The sequence below is a fragment of the Schistocerca nitens genome, chromosome 2 (genome assembly GCF_023898315.1).
Source record: "Schistocerca nitens isolate TAMUIC-IGC-003100 chromosome 2, iqSchNite1.1, whole genome shotgun sequence".
NCBI classification, from domain to species: domain Eukaryota; kingdom Metazoa; phylum Arthropoda; class Insecta; order Orthoptera; family Acrididae; genus Schistocerca; species Schistocerca nitens.
In genome coordinates, this window is record NC_064615.1 from 952,389,765 (window position 1) to 952,400,364 (window position 10,600).

The 10,600-nt window shown below is 46.8% G+C and overlaps 1 pseudogene; it reads right to left on the reverse strand.

Annotated features, from left to right (window-relative positions):
- Nucleotides 1-836: 836 nt before the first annotated feature.
- Nucleotides 837-953, reverse strand: LOC126238340 (5S ribosomal RNA; annotated as a pseudogene).
- Between the last annotated feature and the right edge of the window lie 9,647 nt (nucleotides 954-10,600).

Consider the following 10,600-nt stretch of genomic DNA (forward strand, 5'->3'; position numbering starts at 1 on the left):
GTAATGCAGAAATCCCTTTCTCTGGTCGGATCGCAGTACGTCCGACCGGGGAAAGACAACAACTGCTTCGCCATGGCGTTGTGACTACACCGTAGTTACGTCCTGCTGACCGTACCGAGACATTCCATGAAGATAGGTCGTGGCGCTACGTCACAGCACGTGACACTGCAAGTCTTACGAGTGCCAGCAGTAGCGTATGAGAGCGAATCAATATCTATTTCACACGAGTATAATAATTCTCGACTGCGCGCTTAAATGCATGCAAGCTGTCGATAGCGCACGACAAAGTTAAGACCTCCAGTGGTTAGCTACCCAATTAAATGTTGATTTACCATGGGGCCCTGCACGGAGCCGAGCGTTCGCCAAGTGTGACGTACAAGCTGACAAGTATGACGTCACAAGTTAGTAGCGGGGCCCTTATTTCTCGTGGGCCCCGGACCATACTGCAGGGCGTCAGCTTCTCGAGACCCTCGCTCTCACCGCTACGTAGAATCCGTCGAGTAACAGTGCAGTGGTATTCAACCTGTGCATGGCGGAGCCCAGGTGCGCCATGAATGAACGCCTGGGATGCCGTGGATTTGTTTCGTAGTTAGGGGCAAAGAAGACACTCGTGGAGAAATTTAATTTCTGGTGTCAACCTTTGCAGCACTCCGTCACAAGTGGTCCATCGGGACCATCCGGCCTCCGTGTCATCCTCAGCTGAGAATGCGGATAGGAGGGGCGTGTGGTCAGCACACCGCTCTCCCGGTTATGATGGTTTTCTTTGACCGAAGCGGCTACTATTCTGTCGAGTAGCTCCGCAATTGGCATCACGAGGCTGAGTGCACCCCGAGAAATGGCAACAGCGCATGGCGCCCGGATGGTCACCCATCCAAGTGCCGGCCACGCCCAACAGCGCTGAACTTCGGTGATCTGACGGGAACCGGTGTATCCACTGCGGTAAGGCCGTTGCCTCAACCTGTGTAGCCTCGGAAGAATTCTACTTTAGGTGTTGCCTAGCCTGCGTAAGCAGTCATAACCTCGAACCTGAACTACCACGCGTTGCATTTAGCACCAGCAGTGATTGTCGTGCTTTGGACTTCGTTATAAAGTTGATAGAAGCGATTGAATGTGTAAAGGTTTTTAAATTTTTCAAGTGGAAGTAAAAAGCAAGAACTTGCTGAGGACAATAAGGGAAGTGGTAATGAAGATAGAAAACTGCAAGTAAGGAAAATACGATGATAGCTACTTAGGTTTTGGTTTCACGTGCGCTGTTGTGAACAATGAAGAGCGTACACAGTACCTTTTGTGTCTGGATGTGCTTTCCTAGCAAATTACAGCGTCATTTAGAAAGTGTTCATAATAATGATGCGCTCAAATCAAAAGATAATTTTTCCGGAAAACTGAGTCAAATGAAAGAAAAAAAATCCTCATATTCTAAGCAGGCAAAAATTTCGAATAAAGCACTTACAGCGATCTATAATGTAGCTTACTGAGCAGCAAAATATAAGAAAGCCCATACGATTGCAGAAGAACTAGTTCTACCGTGTGCTATTGACGTGGTGTCCATTACGCTTGGAAAGGCAGTACAGCTATTGCCCATTCTATTTTCTGACACCACAATTAGCTGTCGATTTCAAGATTAAGGGTAGGACCTTCATGAACCATTTATAGAAAAAATTAAAGGGAGTTATTTTGATCTGCATCTTCATAAGGCCATTGAAAGCAACCGAGATGTTCGTTTAATGGTGGTGGAAAGACGGCCAGGGTGGTCGAGCGGTTCTAGGCGCTACAGTCTGGAACCGCGCGACCGCTACGGTCGCAGGTTCGAATCCTGCCTCGGGCATGTGTGTGTGTGATGTCCTTAGGTTAGTTAGGTTTAAGTAGTTCCAAGTCTAGGGGACTGATGACCTCAGATGTTAAGTCCCATAGTGCTCAGAACCATTTTTCTAGTCAATGAGATTCCAGGCCAATGAGGGTCTCGAGATGCTCTGGACAGTGATGGTTTACCAATCCGCCATACAGCCCGACGATCAGGAGTGTTCGTCTTGGTACCATCTCTTTTCATAGCGGGACTCCTTTTGCTGCCATCCGCGCCACCCTCATAGCACTACGGTACGTCGACGATATTCTACGCCCCGTTTTGCTTCCCTTCATGGCAAGCCATCCTGAGCTAACATTTCAGTGCAGTAGTGTTCAGCCCGTGCGTCGCAGTGATCTGGTGCGCCATGAACGACCGCCTGGGACGCCGTTAATTTGTTTCGTACACTACTGTCCTTTAAAATTGCTACACCACGAAAATTAAGTGCTACAGACGCGAAATTTAACCGACAGGAAGACGATGCTGTGATATGCGAATGATTAGCTTTTCAGAGCATTCACACAAGGTTGGCGCCGGTGGCGACATCTACAACGTGCTGACATGAGGAAAGTTTCCAACCGATTTCTCATACACAAACAGCAGTTGGCGGGCGTTGTCTGATGAAACGTTGTTGTGATGACTCGTGTAAGGAGTAGAAATGGGTACCATCACGTTTACGACTTTTATAAAGGTCGGATTGTAGTCTATCGCGATTGCGGTTTATCGTATCGCGACATTGCTGCTCGCGTTGGTCGAGATCCAATGACTTTGCAGGATATGGAATCGGTGGATTCAGGAGGGTAATGGGAACGCCGTGGTGGAACCCAACGGCCTCGTATCACTAGCAGTCGAGATGACAGGCCTCTTCTCCGCATGGCTGTAGCGGATCGTGCAATCACGTCTCGATCCCTGAGTCAGCAGTTGGGGACGTTTGCAAGACGACAACCATCTGCACGAACAGTTCGACGACGTTTGCAGCGGCATGGACTATCAACTCGGAGACCATGGCCGCGGTTACTCTTGACGCTGCATCACAAACAGCAGCGCCTGCGATGGTGTACTCAACGACGAACCTGGGTGCACGAATGGCAAAACGTCATTTTTTTCGATGAATCCAGGATCTGTTTACAGCATCATGATGGTGGCATCCGTGTTTGGCGACATCGCGGTGAACGCACATTGGAAGCGTGTATTCGTCATCATCATACGGGCGTATCACCCGGCGTGATGGTATGGGGTACCATTGGTTACACGTCTCGCTCACCTCTTGTTCGCATTGACGGCACTTTGAACAGTGGACGTTACATTTCAGATGTGTTACGACCCCTGGCTCTACCCTTCATTCAATCCCTGCGAAACCCTACATTTCAGCAGGATAATGCACGACCGAATGATGCTGGTCCTGTACGGGCCTTTCTGGATACAGATAATGTTTGACTGCTGCCCTGGCCAGCACATTCTCCAGATCTCTCACCAATCAAAAACATCTGGTCAATGGTGGCCGAGCAACTGGCTCGTCACAATACGCCAGTCACTACTCTTGATGAACTGTGGTATCGTGTTGAAGCTGCATGGGCAGCTGTACCTGTACACGACATCCAAGCTCTGTTTGACTCAATGCCCAGGCGTATCAAGGCCGTTATTACGGCCATAGGTGGTTGTTCTGGGTACTGATATCTCAGGATCTCAAAAATGGTTCAAATGGCTCTGAACACTATGGGACTTAACTGCTGAGGTCATCAGTCCCCTAGAACTCAGAACTACTTAAACGTTACTAACCTAAGGACATCACACACATCCATGTTCGAGGCAGGATTCGAACTTGCGACCGTAGCGGTCGCGCGGTTCCAGACTGTAGCGCCTAGAACCGCTCGGCCACCCCGGCCGACTCTCAGGATCTAAGCACCCAAATTGCGTGAGAATGTAATCACATGTCAGTTCTAGTATAGTATACTTGTCGAATGAATACCCGTTTATCATCTGCATTTCTTCTTGGTGTAGCAATTTTAATGGCCAGTAGTGTAGTTACTGGCAAAGAAGACACATTTCAGTTTACATTTCAGCATTTCTCGCACACGGCGAGAGTTTTTACTGCTTGTGTTCGTTCTTGTCAAACCATACTTTAGCCAGCAAAATCACCAGATCTCTCCCCAACTGAAAACGTTTGGCTCATTATGGCAGGGCTATCAAATAAGCTCAGGATTTTGGCGATCTTACGCGCTAGATGGACAGTATTATGCGCTATATCTCTTAGTAGGACATCTAACAACTCTAACAATCAACGCCAGGGCGGCCGTTGTGGCCGAGCGGTTCTAGGTGCTTCAGTCAGAAACCACGCGGCTGCTACGGTCGCAGGTTTACGTAGTTCTAAGTCTAGAGGACTGATAACCTCAGATGTTAAGCCCCATAGTGCTTAGAGCCATTTGAACCAATCAACGCCAAACAGAATAGATGCTTGCATAAGAGCCAGAGGTGGACCAACACGTTATTAACTTGCTCAGTTTGTCAATTTGTGAAACTCTTTCTCTTGAATCAATCATCCAATTCTTTAGAAACTGTAACCATTATTTTTTGTCTGTACACGCACATCCCATTCGGATGACTCCTTCGCGTTGCGTCAGTCTTTTTAGTGTATTATTAAGTGAGTAAAATCAGTAAGGAAAGGTAACTAATGTGTGACGGGTTGGGAATGGATGGCGCAGGGAGAGCTGCCAAACGGCATGTCATCTTTCTGGTAAAACGTTCTCGAACCGGCCCTGCTTTCATCTACATCTACATCTATATACATACTCCGCAATCCACCATACGGTGCGTGGCGGAGGGTACCTCGTACCACAACTAGCATCTGCTCTCCCTGTTCCACTCCCAAACAGAACGAGGTAAAAATGACTGCCTATATGCCTCTGTACGAACCCTAATATCTCTTATCTTATCTTTGTGGTCTTTCCGCGAAATGTAAGTTGGCGGCAGTAAAATTGTACAGCAGTCAGCCTCAAATACTGGTTCTCTAAATTTCCTCAGTAGCGATTCACGGAAAGAACGCCTCCTTTCCTCCAGAGACTCCCACCCGAGTTCATGAAGCATTTCCGTAACACTCGCGTGATGATCAAACCTACCAGTAACAAATCTAACAGCCCGCCTTTGAATTGCTGCTATGTCTTCCCTCAATCCGACCTGATAGGGATCCCAAAGGCTCGAGCAGTACTCAAGAATAGGTCGTATTAGTGTTTTATAAGCGGTCTCCTTTACAGATGAACCACATCTTCCCAAAATTCTACCAATGAACCGAAGACGACTGTAACAAATCTAACAGCCCGCCTTTGAATTGCTTCTATGTCTTCCCTCAATCCGACCTGATAGGGATCCCAAAGGCTCGAGCAGTACTCAAGAATAGGTCGTATTAGTGTTTTGTAAGCGGTCTCCTTTACAGATGAACCACATCTTCCCAAAATTCTACCAATGAACCGAAGACGACTATCCGCCTTCCCCACAACTGCCATTACATGCTTGTCCCACTTCATATCGCTCTGCAATGTTACGCCCAAATATTTAATCGACGTGACTTTGTCAAGCGCTACATTACTAATGGAGTATTCAAACATTACGGGATTCTTTTTCCTATTCAGCTGCATTAATTTACATTTTTATATATTTAGAGTTAGCTGCCATTCTTTACACCAATCACAAATCCTGTCCAAGTCATCTTGTATCCTCCTAGAGTCACTAAATGACGACACCTTCCCGTACACCACAGCATCATCAGCAGACAGCCGCACATTGCTATCCACCTATCCAAAAGATCATTTATGTAGGTAGAAAACAACAGCGGACCTACCACACTTCCCTGGGGCACTCCAGATGATACCCTCACCTCCGATGAACACTCACCATCGAGGACAACGTACTGGGTTCTATTATTGAAGAAGTCTTCGAGCCACTCACATATTTGGGAACCAATCCCACATGCTCGTACCTTAGTTAGGAGTCTGCAGTGGGGCACCGAGTCAAACGCTTTCCGGAAGTCAAGTAATATGGCATCCGTCTGATACCCTTCATCGATGGTTCGCAAGATATCATGTGAAAAAAAGGCGAGTTGCGTTTCGCAGGAGCGATGCCTTCTAAAGCCGTGCTGACGCATGGACAGCAACTTCTCTGTCACAAGGAAATTCATTATATTCGAACTGAGAATATGTGCGAGAATCCTGCTCATGAGTACCTGCTGTTACAAAACAAGAAGACCAACGTAGCCGCAGAGATAGTTTGTATTGCCTCCTTGTTTTATTGTAAGGCATTCGCCGGGGGTAATGCCTCGAGCGGCCAGAGTTGGCAGTACGGGGAAATGTTGCGCATTTTGCACATAGCACAGGATTCCTGCTGAGCCGCTGACGTCGCTGCTTGGGAACTTTCCTGTCCGCCGTCCGTGAGAGCGCCGCGCGGACGCCGTCCCCGGCGCTGGGGCGCCTCTGGAGGCCGCTGCCTTTCGTGTTGGTGGTCCACTTACCGACGCCGGGCCCGCCGAACTACGCAGGAGGTCGCGCACTGCCGTGCGTGACGGCTGCAGGGTCACCGGACACGGACACCGTTTGTGGTACTTGGCGGGTAACGCAGCCATCGCGGGCACAGAAGCAGGCATGTGCGTCGTGCGTCGGTCTTCTTGTCCGGTATTCACACCCGTCGCAAGCATTGTCACTCTAAGTCCTTGAGCACTCCGACTCGCTTTCCGTATCCGTTTACAAAAACAATGGTTCAAATGGCTCTGAGCACTATGGGACTTAGCTGCTGAGGTCATCAGTCCCCTAGAACTTAGAAATACTTAAACCTGACTAACCTAAGGACATCACACACATTCATGCCCGAGACAGGATTCGAACCTGCGACTGTAGCGGTCGCGCGGTTCCAGACTGTAGCGCCTAGAACCGCTCGGCCACCCCTGCCGGGGTATCCGTTTACACTCCCCCGTTCTTACACAGCACTAACTTATTGAATTCCCATATCACCTCAAACACCTGGATTACGTTCGGCAGTTCCACGTCTCCCGCAGAATCGAAACCAACACTACACAGTATCCCCAATCCTTGCGAACCCTGACCTCCTGCAGCACATCTGTCACCAAGTTTCCCTTTTCTCACGCATCCGCGCACACCAAATCACCATACCCACTTCATGGTTAAATTCAACCGCCTCCCTCTACTAGACTGTGAAATCATTCCTGAGATCCGTCCTATAAGCGCCGACCTGCACTACATTTTCTTTTACCAAATGAAGTCTCCAGCTCATGCTTTCCCTGCATACCTCCATAACAGCAATTCCATCCATCAATCTCCTACTGCCCACATACTATCTCTCGACCCTTGTCAATTCTCTTCACACGTTCGTTCTCACCTCGCCTCCTCTCCAGTCTCATCTGTACCCAAATCCCTCACCTAGTAAATGTTCCACATATATGTGACGAGGCAGATGTGCAATTGTGTAGGTCTGCAGGCTTCAAAAATTATGTATATGTTAGCGTGATGCAGTAATCTCTAGAATTATGTACAAGCCCTAATGACGTAGTGCGCAATGCCGATGGTACTGTTACCGACGACTGTGCCGCTAAAGCGGAGTTATTGAACGCAGTTTTCCGAAATTCCTTAACCAGGGAAGACGAATGGAATATTCCAGAATCTGAAACACGAACAGCTGCTAGCATGAGTTTCTTAGAAGTAGATATCTTAGGGGTTGCGAAACAACTCAAATCGCTTGATACGGGCAAGTCTTCAGGTCCAGATCGTATACCGATTAGGTTCCTTTCAGATTACGCTGATACAATAGCTCCCTACTTAGCACTCATAAACAACCGCTCGCTCACCGATAGATCTGTACCTACAGATTGGAAAATTGCGCAGTTCGCACCAGTGTTTAAGAAGGGTAGTAGGAGTAATCCATCGAACTACAGACCTATATCATTGACGTCGGTTTGCAGTAGGGTTTTGGAGCATATACTGTATTCAAACATTATGAATCACCTCGAAGGGAACGATCTATTGATACGTAATCAGTATGGTTTCAGAAAACATCGTTCTTGTGCAACGCCGCTAGCTCTTTATTCGCACGAAGTAATGACCGCTATCGACAGGGGATCTCAAGTTGATTCCGTATTTCTAGATTTCCGGAAAGCTTTTGACACCGTTCCTCACAAGCGACTTCTAATCAAGCTGCGGGCCTATGGGGTATCGTCTCAGTTGTGCGACTGGATTCGTGATTTCCTGTCAGGAAGGTCGCAGTTCGTTGTAATAGACGGCAAATCACCGAGTAAAACTGAAGTGATATCAGGTGTTCCCCAGGGAAGCGTCCTGGGACCTCTGCTGTTCCTGATCTATATAAATGACCTGGGTGACAATCTGAGCAGTTCGCTTAGGTTCTTCGCAGATGATGCTGTAATTTACCGTCTAGTAAGGTCATCCGAAGACCAGTATCAGTTGCAAAGCGATTTAGAAAAGATTGCTGTATGGTGTGGCAGGTGGCAGTTGACGCTAAATAACGAAAAGTGTGAGGTGATCCACATGAGTTCCAAAAGAAATCCGTTGGAATTCGATTACTCGATAAATAGTAAAATTCTCGAGGCTGTCAATTCAACTAAGTACCTGGGTATTAAAATTACGAACAACTTCAGTTGGAAAGACCACATAGATAATATTGTGGGGAAGGCGAGCCATAGGTTGCGTTTCATTGGCAGGACGCTTAGAAGATGCAACAAGTCCACTAAAGAGACAGCTTACACTACACTCGTTCGTCCTCTGTTAGAATATTGCTGCGCGGTGTGGGATCCTTACCAGGTGGAGGATATCGAAAGGGTGCAAAAAAGGGCAGCCCGTTTTGTATTATCACGTAATAGGGGAGAGAGTGTGTCAGATACGATACGCAAGTTGGGAGTCATTAAAGCAAAGACGTTTTTCGTCGCGGCGAGATCTATTTACGAAATTTCAGTCTCCAACTTTCTCTTCCGAATGCGAAAATATTTTGTTGAGCCCAACCTACATATGTAGGAATGTTCATCAAAATAAAATAAGAGAAATCAGAGCTCGAACAGAAAGGTTTAGGTGTTCGTTTTTCCCGCGCGCCGTTCGGGAGTGGAATGGTAGGGAGATAGTATGATTGTGGTTCCATGAACCCTCTGACAAGCACTTGAATGTGAATTGCAGAGTAGTCATGTAGATCTGGATGTAGACACGCAGAGCTTGTTATGATGCGAGCTGTGACATTCATTAGCGCCTCTTCTGCTAGCGCCATCTCGCGACGCGGCCTATACTGTAAGAACAGAGCCGGAGTTGCGGTAGTACCTAGCTTGCGCTTGTATGTGAGGGAGACACTTAACATTTATAATGTCAAATGGTTCAAATGGCTCTGAGCACTATGGGACTTAACATCTATGGTCATCAGTCCCCTAGAACTTAGAACTACTTAAACTTAACTAACCCAAGGACATCACATAACACCCAGTCATCACGAGGCAGAGAAACTCTCTGACCCCGCCGGGAATCGAACCCGGGAACCCGGGCGTGGGAAGCGAGAACGCTACCGCACGACCACGAGCTGCGGACTTATAATGTCATTTCTCTGGGACGCCTATGTGCTACTTAGGACAATTTTGTAAAGCCTGCGTTTTATAGGCAACTATTAATAATCACCATGGTTTGCCTGGATGTTGTAACCTGTATGTGTCGTAAGGTATGTAACTAAATCTATATGTATACATGTTACATAAGTGGAATCCAAGCCCACTTTTATAGTGTTTTCTGTCCTCCCTAGATCCAATGATGTTGGCTTTACTTTCGCCAAAAACCGGTAATCATGGAGTAAGAAGAATTCCTGCAATCTTGGCTACCAGTTTATTGTTTTACAAGCATCTAGATCGCTCCCACATGAGCACAATGTGCTCCCTACAAAATTATCCTTTAAGTTTCAAAATCACCTGCATCTCCATCTCATCAAAGTAAAATGTCCGTTTGTTTATTCAATATACTTTTCTATTTTTTAAATATTCTGAAAATGGCATCATGGCATTTGTCTGCCGATCGCCCTCTGGGGAGAATGTGTATGAGTAACAGCTACAAAAAGTCTGGTACTGACTAACATCACCTCAGTAACTTCAATCCTTGCTGTAAACACCTGCAAAACCCAGGCTGCATAACCTGTTGAGGCTTGCGTCCTCAAGATCCTGACAGCCTACACCACAGTCCACATTCGTCGTAAGTAAGACACAAACATTTCTCGTACTAGCAGCTGAGCAAAAGCAGACTTGGAGGCACAACTAATAACTCTCCTAAAGGAATCCAACGAGAGACTATAACCACTAAGCGGCCAAACAAAGCCATTGTCAGTCACAGCAAAATTTCAGATGAAACCTGCAAATCACCGTTTGTCTGAGTAACTGCAAACCTATCCACTACCATAAAAATGACTTGCACATGACTTATAGTACGACACTTCTATCTAGGTGATCGAATTCTTTTTACACTTGCTGCACATAAAAATTTTTTACTCTCTTCACCTGTCTTGTCAGAAATTCTTCATAATCACTAATGGTTTAATGAAGATGATACATACCTCATGTACACTGATCGTCATTACAAATGCAACACCACGTAGTCAGTATGCAACGAACGTTCAAATTGGCATGCTTGACTATGCACTTGATCAGCATTTCTTCGCAACCGACATTGATATAGGAGCGTGGCCTATGTAGCCTGCAGTTTATCATTCTGCAATAAACCTACTCCC